The sequence below is a fragment of the Peromyscus maniculatus genome, chromosome 4 (genome assembly GCF_049852395.1).
Source record: "Peromyscus maniculatus bairdii isolate BWxNUB_F1_BW_parent chromosome 4, HU_Pman_BW_mat_3.1, whole genome shotgun sequence".
In the NCBI taxonomy this organism is placed as follows: Eukaryota; Metazoa; Chordata; class Mammalia; order Rodentia; family Cricetidae; genus Peromyscus; species Peromyscus maniculatus.
The window spans coordinates 96,285,263-96,297,599 of record NC_134855.1 but is presented as its reverse complement, the minus strand read 5'-3'; the positions used below and the strand labels follow the sequence as shown (position 1 = coordinate 96,297,599).

At 52.0% G+C, this 12,337-nt stretch overlaps 1 protein-coding gene across 8 annotated transcripts in view; it reads right to left on the bottom strand.

Moving 5' to 3' along the window:
• Pak6 (p21 (RAC1) activated kinase 6) overlaps positions 1-9,396 on the bottom strand; it is a 34,579-nt gene extending 25,183 nt beyond the window's left edge. For 2 of the 8 annotated variants that reach the window (XR_013050666.1, XR_013050665.1), the window contains exons 1-3: positions 9,325-9,376; positions 8,667-8,968; positions 7,818-7,896 (exon numbers count right to left, since the gene is read on the bottom strand). The gene's annotated coding sequence lies outside the window, so the exon portion shown is untranslated. Of the gene's footprint in view, positions 1-7,817; positions 7,901-8,666 lie in introns of all 8 variants that reach the window. The other 6 variants (XR_013050664.1, XM_076570344.1, XM_076570347.1 and 3 more) reach the window with 5 other exon arrangements.
• Between the last annotated feature and the right edge of the window lie 2,941 nt (positions 9,397-12,337).

Sequence of the window (12,337 nt, the reverse complement as noted above, 5' to 3'; positions counted from 1 at the left end):
TCACTGGTCGTGAGTCAACACCCTGCCTGCCGATCCTTCTCAAGCTGTCTGACCATCACAGACCAAAAATGGGCTTGACAGCAGGAGTCTCACATTCAGAGGCTACTGGGGAGGTAGACAACCAACACACCTGCATACTCCAGGCAGGAGGAGGAGTCTGTGGGGACTGGGATCTAGGAGGGCCAGTGGGCCTGCTCCCCAGAACTCCCAGCCCCAGAAGATGCCTCTCTTCTAAGATGTTCCACACCTGTCTCTTTCTGTTCTGGGATTGGTCCTGCCAGTGCCTTTCCATGACAGCCCAGCCACTATTTGCTGATGGGGCAAGAGCAAGTGCATACCTCTAAGAGCCAGGCAGCGTGAGTTAGGGAAGCTTCCTTTGCCAGACCCTTGGGTCCTCCTGCAGGACGAGGCAGGCAGAGTCTGGCTGTAGGAACCATGGATTCCTGCAGGACTGGAGCCCCTTGGCCTGTCTATTTGTTCATCGTGATCTCAGTTTTGGTTTCTTGCTGTGGCTAATGGGGAAACCTTGCTCCCTTCCCTTGGGAAGGTGAAATGACGAGGTCTAAGCATTAGTGTTTAGGAGTCCTTAGGACCAATACCTCCGAACACACCTTTAATCCCAGCACTCGGGAGGCAGAGCCAGACGGATCTCTGTGAGTTCGAGGTCAGCCTGGTCTACAGAGTAAGATCCAGGAGAAGCACCAAAACTACACAGAGAAACCCTGTCTCGAAAACAAAAACAAAAACAAAAAACAAACAACAACAAAAAATACCTCCAAACAGAGTGAATGAAGCTGATAAAGGAAAGAGACCACACACACACACACACACACACACACACACACACACACACACACACACAGTATGTACACACACTTCCATAAAGAGCAGCCAAGCCCATTGTGGTATGCTACAGAGCAAAATCCCAGGATTCTTCCAGAAGATAAAGTTACTGCCTGCTATTCAACCGATTCATAGCCTAGAAAAAAACAAAACAAAACAAAACAAAACAAACAAACAAACAAAAAAACAACCCAGCCCTGTTTAGGGTCCAGTTGGTGTTGGGAAAGTCCATGGGTACCCACCTGGTGGGACCACCCATCCATTTGCTGATGGGACAGGAGCTCGGGCCCATGCTGGCCTCAGTAGAAGGAGACAGCCTCATCTATAACAGTCTCTTTCTGGCTCCTTTTTCTCAAGTTCTGACCCTTTCTAGACTGCCCTCCAAATAAAAACCGGCACTGGGGGTTCCACGAGCCGGACATTCCCAAGGGGGCCTGATAACCTGAGACGAGCCATTCAGGAGCAGAGGCCTAACTGCAGACCATGGCATCCTTCCCGGGTGCATGGACTTTAAGCTGAGCCAACCTGGCAAGGCTTGGGGAACAAAGCCATCTCTACAGTGAGGACACTCGCTTTGGAGACATGATGGATTCATTTAATATCTTCCTGCTACAATTGCTTTGCAGGCTCTACTCTTAATGGCCCCCAAAGTTCTGCCCAAACGCCTCTCGCTGTCACTACAGCGCTCTGGCTGCCATGGCTACTGGCCGAACTAACGGCTGGAAGCCCCCTTGAAGAGGACCCCTTAATTATCCCTCTTTCTCAATGCTGGACCCGCAACTGCGGCCCCAGGTCTGAGGCTGGGGCAGGGTTGTGACTGTGGCATCCTTGGGTCTGACTTTCAGGGGAAGGACAGATGGTGATGGCATGGGGGTCGGGGAGACCTGTGCCTGGCCAGATGAGGACCAAAGCTTCTGAGGGAGTGTGATGTTGGCCCCCTGAGTACCACCCTAACTCTTTGAATAGAAGACCACACTTAGATGTAATTGCATGAAGGCCCCAGGGTCTGGGCTGTGTGGCCTCTGTGGAGCTCTGACCACTGGGTTGATGTTTGAAGGTATGGCTTCTTGAACTGCCACTTGGCTGGGCTGGGCTTCACTGTCTGTTCTCTGGGTATTTCCTTTCCCTGCTCTCTGGCACATACTGGGCAAAGCTCCCGTTTGCTTACTGGAACATTCCTGTGAACACAGACAGGGTGGGTCCTTATCACACCATTGTCACACCCATACCCGTGCCCCTGCTTAGCTGGTGGGGGGGGGGTGTCCCCGACATTGCTCTTACATGCTTCCGTAGGGTCCTGAATATCTGCTTTTCCTGCCCCACCTGCTGTGAGTCTGGCTCCATCCCTCACATGGGCTAACATTTCTACCTCACCCCTCCTTTCTGGACGTGGGACACACCATCTTCTTCCAACAAGACTTTCTACCCTAAAGTCTCCTTGCCTGTCTCAGATCTGCTGACACGGAACCGTCCTCCTCCTCCTCCTGGAAACTGACCTCTAATGGTGACAGCTACACATTTATAGCCCTCCCTCATGGGGAAAGAGATGGCTCAGTGGGCAAGGAACCTGCTGTGCGAGCATGAGAGCCTGGATTCATACCCCCTCCCCCACCAGGAGCCACATGAAAAAGCCAGCTACGGCAAGCACAGAGCATATCCCCAATTCTTGGGGTAAGCGGGAGACAGAGTCCCCGGGCTCACTGGCCAGGCAATCCAGCTGAAATAACTCCCAGGTCAGTGAGATACCCTGTCTCCAAAGATAAGGTGGAAGGGGCTGGAGAGATGACTCAGCCAGGAAGAGCTCTTTGGCACTTCCAGAGAACCCAAGTTCAGTTCCAGCACTCATATCACGTGGCTCACAATGGCCTGTACGTCCAGGTCCAGAGGATCCACCATCTCTCTTCTGGCCACTATTGGCATGTACACACACACACACACACACACACACACACACACACGCACGCACGCACGCACGCACGCACGCACGCATCCACAGACACAGACACACACATATAAAACTAAATCTCCAAAAAAAAAAAAAAATAGTAAGGTAGAGAAGTAATTTATGAAGACACTAATATCAACCTCTGGCTTCCGCATGGGTCCATACTGTTGAGCACACCAGCATATAACACACACACACACACACACACACACACACACACACACACACACACACACACACTCCTCGCTGGAAAGGAAAATATATACTGGTGGAAAGATGATCTGAGATACCTCTCCCCCTATGTCCTCTCTTCCCTCTGCCCAAATTCTGGTCCAGGGCCTTCTCGGCCTGTGCTACTACCTGGGACACACAGAACTTGAGTCAATCCATTCACAAATTAGTTAGATCTGCTCACTGGCCAGCGGCCTAGTGCCAGGAATGATATCTGTCCTTGGGGTCTACTTGTTCAATAAGCACAGGTCAGACTGAGGCCCCACATTGAACAGAATGCGGGGTGGGGTGGCAGAGCTCAGCCCCTGTGAGAAAGAACAGCATGCCCAGAAGAGGCACAGGGACCTGTCCAGCCTCACACTGTCAGACCGAACCACCTCTCTCAAAATCATCAAGCTATGGGCCATTCTTGCCTGCGCTGGTCAAGAGAGCTGGGGCTTCTAGTTAGCTGGGTGACCTCAGGAGCCACCTTCTATAAATCAGTGAGAGTTGGACTGAACACTGTCAGAGACCCCCCTTTGTCTTAAAGGGGCTGCAGCATCTAAGAGGGCCAGCTCATTAGCGGACAGTCCTCTCCTCCCCTGGCCATGCGGCTGTGGTGTAACTGGTCCCCTGGCTCCTTCCTCCTCGGTACTTTCTTGTACAATTCCATATGATGCCTCATTTGAGGCTGAAAGAAAGCCATGGAGCTGGAGATGCTCCAGGCCAGGAAACTAAACTACAGAACCAGTCCTCCCGGTTTCAACTCTGCTGTTGCCTTGGCTTTGGGAGTCCTGGTGCCATGCGGCAGCCTTGAGCAAGGTGACCGGTTTGTTGCTATTTGCCCTAGGGTAGAGTAGGCTGGCTGGGCTCCTGCTGCACTGAGATCAGAGGCCAGAACAGTGCAGAGCTGACTTGGGGTGTCTGCACTTCCTCTTCTGAGCATGCAGGGAAGCCCTTTCCAAGCTCTGGGCAGCCTGAAGTGAGGAGGAAAGACCTAGCCATGAAGCTTCTTCCTTAGCCAGAGGTCAGGGACCCTAGGATACAGACACAAATGCACATACAAACAGAGCATCCTAAGACAGGGATGTCTGATTTGCTGATTAGACAGGACTTTAGCAGAATCCATGCCCCAGAGAAGTCTCAATTGTTCAAAAATGGTCATCGGCATCCCTCTGTGAATACTTGGGTCTCTGTACCGCAATAGTGCCATAAAGAGCTTTTATACATATTGCTGGCCACTATGAGAGCTCCTTTGCTGGGGTTGAGGTCTTGCAGCCTCTTGTCCAGAGAGGGAACTTACATGATTTCTCCGAGCTTACAGAAGCCTGTCATGTTCTGGATTTGCCTTCATTTCTAGGTGAAATCAGAACAGCGGCCTACATTTTCTAAATTACTATGATGGATTACCATTTGGTAAGAAAAGTTTAAAAAGGCTCTGGGATTGAGTGTCCCCAAGCCACTCATCAGAGTGGTCCTCTCTGTGTGCAGCCTTCCAAGCTTTGTGATTCAGGCGGGGATGGTGAGTCCATAGCTCTTCAAGAACTGCAGCCACCACCGTGAGAAAAGATGTCAGGCCAGAGAGGAGTGGTCCTAGGCAACTCTGTCTCTCCCTCCCTTCCATGGGTACAACCCACTCCCAATCCTCAGGACCCTCAGGTCTGGACCTCAGAAGGAACTGTTTTCAGTAGCCTGGGGATCTTTAAAGACCTTGAGCACACGGTTTGCTCTCTGGGGCAAATGGATCTGGCATTGCTATTCTCCCTGGTTTTCTTGGGCCTGATCCATCATCCATCAGCATTGTGATGCCTTGGCTTCTCCCAGGGGAGGGTCTTCCACAGACACCCAGCAAGCCCCTCCTGAGTGCCCTAAATAAGATGGGTCTCTTCCTGGCGGCACCTTGCCTCTCTGATGTCTCAGAAGAAAGCATCATGGTTACCCTCTCAACAGCCCTAGCCCACAGCTGCTAATTATCTCCGCGGGTCAGGAGAGGAAACTGAAATGGAGAGACAGGAAATAATCCATCCTCGTTAGCAGAAGCAGCGACGCAGGCCTGACACTCGCTCCTGACTGCGCATGGTGACACTGTCCACGGTGACACCGTCCACGGTGACACTGTCCAAGGTCTGGCCGACTTATCCCTGAGCACTCTTTGCCTGGGCCTGGAGGCGAGAGCTGCTCCCATCTATAATTTCACTCATAACATAGGGATTTTTTTTGCTAGGGGGTACTTTATGAAGTTCTAGTTCAGAGCTGTCTTGAATTCATGAAATATTTGGAATGGATGAGTCATGGGTGACAATTTCAGGGATGAGCCTGGGGTCCAGCAGAGGCGTAAGGACAAAACCATCCAGTCGTAACCTGGCTCTGTGGCTCAGCTGGTTTCTGGTGGCCTTGACCCCAAGCTTCTCTCTTCATCCCTCTACTGCATGCAAACTTGCCCAGGCCCAGAGCTCTGTCCTGTGTATCTCTTTCCCACTCCCTCGTCCAGCCATCTGGACTTGGTACTTAGTAGCCAGGCAATCACGAGATGCAAACCAGTGAGCAGGGATAAGCACTGTCTGTACCTCACAGCTTGCCAGGTACCATGGTCTACGGGCCACCCCCAATGCAACAGGGTTGAGAGGTGTTCGGGTCACCGGGGTACCACCCTCAGGAGTGGATTAATGTGTGGAACTCTCTTGCCTTTCTGCCTCCTGCCATGCGATGGCGCAGTTAGCACCAAGGCTTTTGCTAAACGTGGGCCCTGCCACTGTGGACTTCCCAGCCTCTAGAACTGGGATGCCAATAAAGCTCCATTGTGTGTGGATTACTTAGCTGTATAGATTATGCTGTAATAACAGATGAGACACCAGAAAAGACAAGGTCTCCTTCATCTCATTGGTCCCAGTTCTCTGCTTATCCCTTCCTGGACCCAGAGTCCAAGTTATGATGGAGGTGGAGTGTTTCTCTGTGTGTGTGTGTGGGGGGGGGCAGCAGGGAGGCTGACAGCTTCCCAGGTCATGCCCATAGCTTATACACACAGGAAGGCCAACCTTAGCTAAGGAGTTTCCATTTCCTATTCTCTGCCCCAAGCTGCTAGCCAGCTCGTTTATACCAGAAGACTCACAGAAATGAGCTCTTTTCTCAAGGATGGCTACAAAATGCCTGATAATAAGATTTGCAAGACCCCAGTACTGCCCAAGTCTGGCCGTCTGCTCTACTGCTGGGTCTTTCCACTGACAGTCTGGATGGCAGCCACTGGGAAGAGCTCTCTGCTTCCAGCCACAGGTCTCCCAGGAGCCCTTTCTGCCTCTGCAAGGGAGGCACAGCTCATTGGAGGAGCCTCTGGGCCATGTGGGTGAGGAATGGCATTTTGGAGGATCTTGGCCTACCTCTTGACTGACTCAGTCGGCCCTCGGTGCAGAGAATCTCTCACAGAGACGGGCATGGTCAGAAACCAGCCTAGAGCCTTCACTGAACCCTCGTAAGCACCCTGCAGCCTTTCCTCCATCTGCCCATGCCCTGGCTTCTCCCCGAGGCTTCCTCCTGGCCAAGCCCGCTGCCTCCCTGATGGCCCACTGTTTGCTCAGGTACTCGCTAGCTCTGCCACTCTGGCCCCAGCAGGGCACTGGCTTCTGCTCAGCTCTGCAGTCCTGGAGGCTCCCAAGGTTAAGAGTCATCTTCTGGGAGGGAGCGAGAAGCACTTCCAGAGCTGGGTCATTTTCCTCATCCTGGAGCCAGGTGTAAAACATACCATAGGCTCCTCCTGACTGAGGTCCTATGTGCTCACCCAGGTCAGGGACAGTGTTGGTCAGCCTGAAGAATGGTACAGAGTATGCTGGGACCCCACTGGCCTGCACCTTCCCTGTGCTTGGCAAGTCCCAAATGCACTCAGTGTGCATGTGGGCGGAAAGGTTATGCAGTTCCTATATGCCCTGCCGGGACTCAGTTTCCACCCAAATCAAATACTTCTAGAAGGGCTTGCTCTTGGTGCCGACTCCCCTGGTGCCCTCGTCATTAGAGTCCCCAGACTTACCACCAGAAAAAAAACGTGGGTATATCTACCCACAGAGGGAGACCCTTCTTGGCCCAAAGGCCAATCCTCAATCTTATCTAGGTAAGCTCCCAACCCCTCCCCCCCCCAACTCAGTTTCTATCAGAACCAACTTTGGCAAAGACCCTACTCCCCAACTCCTAGCACAAATGCAGAGTTCTCTGACCTTGGCTTTCTACACCAGAGGCTGAAATGCATTAGCCTTGCTGCCTGGAGCTCTCTCTGTGCCTTATGAACCTGAGTTCCTGGGGCCCGATGGAGCCTACCAGCCAAGACCCCTGAGCAGAGGCTGGGAGCCCAAGATTAAGGGGAGCACTAGTATGCCCCCAGGCAGGTCCCTGGCCCTGGCCTCATGCGGACTTTCAGAGTCAGTCTGACAGGTCAAGTTCAGGAAGAGGGCACCAAGAGAGAGCAGGAATCCAGTAGGCAGAGGACTCGCCATAAATATTTGTGGAATGACTACATGAGGGGCAGGCGAGAAGGGCTTCTTGGAAGGCGTCCTGGTGGCCCTGGCTTGGTCCGGCTGGAGCAGGAAGCAAACTCAGGGACTGCAGAAACAAGCCCAGAGGCCGAAGCCAGTTTCCACAGAACTGTTTCAAAACCTGCCTGGAGAGCGGTAGCAAGCAGGCAAGCAGCCCTGGGAATCCTTAGTCCACGACCTCCTCACAGCTGTTCTGTCAACTTGGAGTTAGCTTCTAGGTCCTAGGTGAGGAGTAGCCGCAATATATGGACACCCTGTCCCCAGCTCAAGAGTTCAGTCTGCCGCCACAGTGGAGACCTTACCTTGACTCTCCTTCAGGGCAGCTGGGCCTCACCCTCTCCCACTGCAGGCTGATGCTTGTCTGGAACCCAGAAAGCTGCTCTACCTTTAGGCAAAAAAGAAAAAAAAGAAAGAAAGAAAAAGAAAGAAAAAGAAAAACCTCAGTGATTTTTCTCTTTCAGCCTCCTTTCTCCGGAAGGTTCCTGATTGGTGTCATCCAGTCTCTGTGGGCACAACCTCCCTCCCTGCGGCAGCTTACTCACTGGTGTGCCTGAAAGCCTGCCAGTGGTGTGGGGGAGGCAGGGGTCCACACCCCTCTGCCTGACACACACTGGGGCATGACTGGAAGAGGCCCCCAGCTGAGCCCCGGACAGTCGCCTGCTCACTGAATGTGCCCATGAGCTCAGCAGGGCACCCACATCGGTGCTGACCTGCTCTGCATGGGGGAGTGACCCGGTCTTGGGAGGAAGGCGTTCCCGAGTGCCCAGGGCTGTCAGGAAGATGGAGCGATGGACCTGCAGACCCAAGCCTTCCGAGTTTAGTTCTCACACTTGGCCAGGCCTCAGGACCACCTCCCATCTTGGCATCTGGCCATGTCTCTGTCCGGTGGACCCAGCAAGGGTTTTTGGGCCTGCCTGAGCAGGCAGCTAGCTGTTCTTCAGTCTGCTCAGGCCATGTGTTCGCTGTCCCTTCTCCCTAGCATGCATTCAAGACTGGACCCGCCCAGCATCCGTCAGAATCAACCGCTGTCAAGTCCCCATCCCCAGCTCTCCGCTGACCAGCCGCTGTCCTCAGATCTGGCCGGGCGCACACACCGTGACACACCCTCACCCTCTCACACACACGTGGGTCCACACCCAGTACAGAGCCACCTACCTGTACAGGCCTGCCTATGCCAATCCAGCCTTGCTCTCCGAATACCAATGGCCCTGGAAGCCACACGTTTACAGACAGATCCCCTTGAGAGGTGAGCTTAAAGCCGGCACAGGAGGACTCCAGTCGGTATGGACCAGACTCCCCGTCTCTTCCAGCACCTTCAGAGGACACATGGGCAGCCTGATCACCATGTCTGCTATTGTACTCTGCCAGCTGCGGTCTCTCCCTGGGCACCTCTGGCTCCCTCCGTGCCTTCCATGTCCTTAGGGGGTAGTGGCAGCTTCCCAGCGAGTTCCATCTTCCTCCAAGCCGAGGTAGGGAGGGGAGAGTTAGAAGGGGCGGGCCTCAGGTACACCTCCAAGTTTTTAGCTCCCCAAATAATCAGATGCAAAGGGGGAAGGAAGAGAAGCCAAGGCGGGTGGGTGACTCAGTGGCGGTGGGCGGCTTTAGTCACCTGGATGGCTGCTTGCTGCTCCGGGTACATCAGGAGCCGAGCAGTGCCCTCCCCCCACCTGATGGGGTCCGCGGCTGCTGTCAAGAGGAGCTGGCCGAGCAAGCCGCAGCCACTCCCGCCTTCCTCTGGCCGATGGATCGATCAGGGCCCGGCAGCCCCGGCCGCGGCGCGCCCCTCCTCCACCGTGCACCCCAGCTCACTTTGGGATTTCTCCATCAGCTCCTCAGGCAGCGACCTGCTCCTTTAGGGCGCGAGCAGCTCCAACGTTGCCTGGCAATTTTGATATCGTCGGGGGTTGCCATGGGGAGGAGGGTGATGTCATTGACACACACACACACACAAAAAAAACCCCACTGAATTTACAAATCAGCTGGGGTTGGAGCTATTTATAAAAAACACGTTTCTCACTGCTTTCCTTCGCTGAGGGGGAGGGCGAGGAAGGACGGAGGGTGGGGCTCGCGGGAGCCTACTGTAGCCACCGTTGCTCCCTAGAAGTCAGACCTTCTTGGCTCACCGCCAAACCTCACCCCCTCTCCTGCCTCTGCCCCAGGTTTGCGGCTGTGGGTCTCGGCCATGGCAGGCAGGCGTGGCCACAGCCGGGGAGGCACACCCCTTACTGGCTCTCATCTGGTTTTGTCCTAAAGGGCAGAAAGGGTGAGGATGCAGGATGGGGTACTCGGCCCCGTGGGTCCCAGCCTTCCCGCTCTCCCCTGCCCCTGCATGCCCCTCCTATGACTAGAAACAGTTGCACTGGCTGGAAAGGAGACCTGGGCTTTCATGATGCCCACCTGCTGGTTCCCTGGCTAGCACTCGGTGAGCCTGGCCACTCCTTCCCCGTCCATCTGTGAAGTGCCCAAGTTCAGTGCTGGCCAGTTGTTTGTCTTTTCCCTGTTCCCACCCAACCCGCCATTGAAACACCTCCTCTCTGTGGCTTCCACTAAAATCTGGTGAAGGCTGGCCTCTAACCTATGCAGCGGCTGTCCCATTGCGGGCAGCCCACCCCACACTGGCCAACACCTGTTCCTAGGCCCACAAGTACTGACAGGAGGAAGCTGGAGTTGTTGATTCTAACCACCTGATGTCCAAGATGGCACTAAGGTGTACATACTATTTTTGAATATTCGTTCTTTAATTTTTCCTAAAACGTGGCTAACACCCTAAGCTCTGAATTTTCAGTCTCAAGGTCAGATGTGAGCTCCACAGTTCATTAGTTGAGTGACTTTGGCATACTGCTTAACCAACTGAACCTCAATGTCACCATCTGTAAAATGGAGACAATTTCACCTGCCTCCCAGGATTGTGGGACTTCAGCGAACAAAGCTCCTGGCGAGGGGACTGTTCGTCGGGGAGATCAATGAACATCTGCTTTCTTCCTGGCTGGTCTATGTCCTTTATTGCTCTTTCTTATTTACCTGGTCAGCAAGTTAATCCTCTACAGCCGTGAGTCCCAGGCATTGCTTGTGCAAAGGTCTCAGGCTGCACACATAGATGATCAGTGCCCCACATCACGGAATCAAAATACGAACGTCCTTCAGGGGCCAACGGGAAACATTTCCCCTTTAACTAGGTAGGCAGTTCTTTCTGGAGAACTCTGTTTCCTTTTTATCCTTCAACATGACATTGTGAGGAAACAGCTATCTACACAGGATCTAAAACCCAGACAGATGCAAATTTTGTCAGAAGCAAATCTATCATGGTTCATACTTGTAATTCCAGCACTTCGAAGACTACGGCAGGAGGATTATTGTTAGTTTGAGGCTAGCCTAGGCTACATAAAGAGTTCTAGGCCTGCCAGAATCTGATGTCTCTCTCTTGCCACCCCACACATATATTAGTATTGTTTGTGATTAGAAAAAAAATGGAAGCTATAATAAGGTTCATAAATAGGGGGTTGACTAATATAAGATGGTCCTTCCTAATGCAACCAAGTACCTGGATCCTTAAGGAAGACAGAGCTGGCCAGCCAGATGGCTCAGTGGGTAAAAGTGATAGCCACACAAATCTGACAATTTAATTGGAGCGCCAGATCCCATGGGGGAAGGAGCTAGATTATCCTCTGACCTCCACATGTGTGCCCTGGCATTTATGCACGCACGCGTGCGCACACACACACACACACACACAAATATTAATAAAATAAAATTTGAAAATTGTATCTGTCTGTCGGGGGAAGGATGGTAGCGACAGCTAAGAGAAAAGAGAAGACACCAATTTGCTGCAAGACAACGAGAAAACAGCACTTCATATCTGTTGAAAAGTAAAAGATATTTCTGCATCTGTGTTGAACAATAAACTCTCATGCTGTTGCCCCCGAGATGGGACCTAGTGAATCTTTTACTTAAAAAAAAAAAAAAAAAAAAAAAAACTTTTGCATTATTTGAAATTTTCACTGAGCATATTTTTCTAGTTTTAAAAATATAAAGTTAAAGATAAGCAAGAAGGGCTGGAGAAACAGCTCAGTGGTTAGGGCACTGTCTGCTCTTCCAGCGGACCCGGGTTTGATTCCCAGCACCCACACGGCAGCTGGAACCACTGGATCTGATGTCCTCTTCTGGCCTCTGTGGGCACCACACACACATGGTGCACAGAAAAACATGCAGGCAAACACCTATATACATAAAATAAAAGCTCTAAATAAAAAGCAAGAGTTTAAAATTTCAAATACAGAATACAAAGCTAGCATGGAAACCCACAAGTTATGAAGAATAATTAAAATACATATATTTGAACATCCTCCAATTCCATTCTAAGGCAGTGTGGGCATGTGAAAAAAAAAACGGTTTTTCTTCTTTCAATTTTCCAGAAATTCTTTCAAATTTTAGAAGGAAGGACAACATAAAGATTGAAGGGGTTAAGAGGTGGGTTGTTTATTATACTAATTTTGAAAGAATAATTGATTGAAATAACAATTACATGTAGTCACTCTCTTTAGGAACTGTAACATTTCCAGGTTCCTGTCGGTTTATAAGTAGTAGCAGAAATGTTGAAGAAACTGTCAGCATCTCCAGTGAAGACACATCTCCCTTCTGCTACAGTAACCAGCAGTCACAGATAACCGGGAGTGCGTGGACAGAACAAAACAAGCCGCCTCCCTCTCCCGCTCTGGATCAGCCACGTTCTCCCAATACCAGCCCGGAGATCGAGAATAGAACAGAGAAATCAGGGCAGCCTCGGGGCCTCCAAGCAACAGCACTGACCCCAGTCTCCACTGAC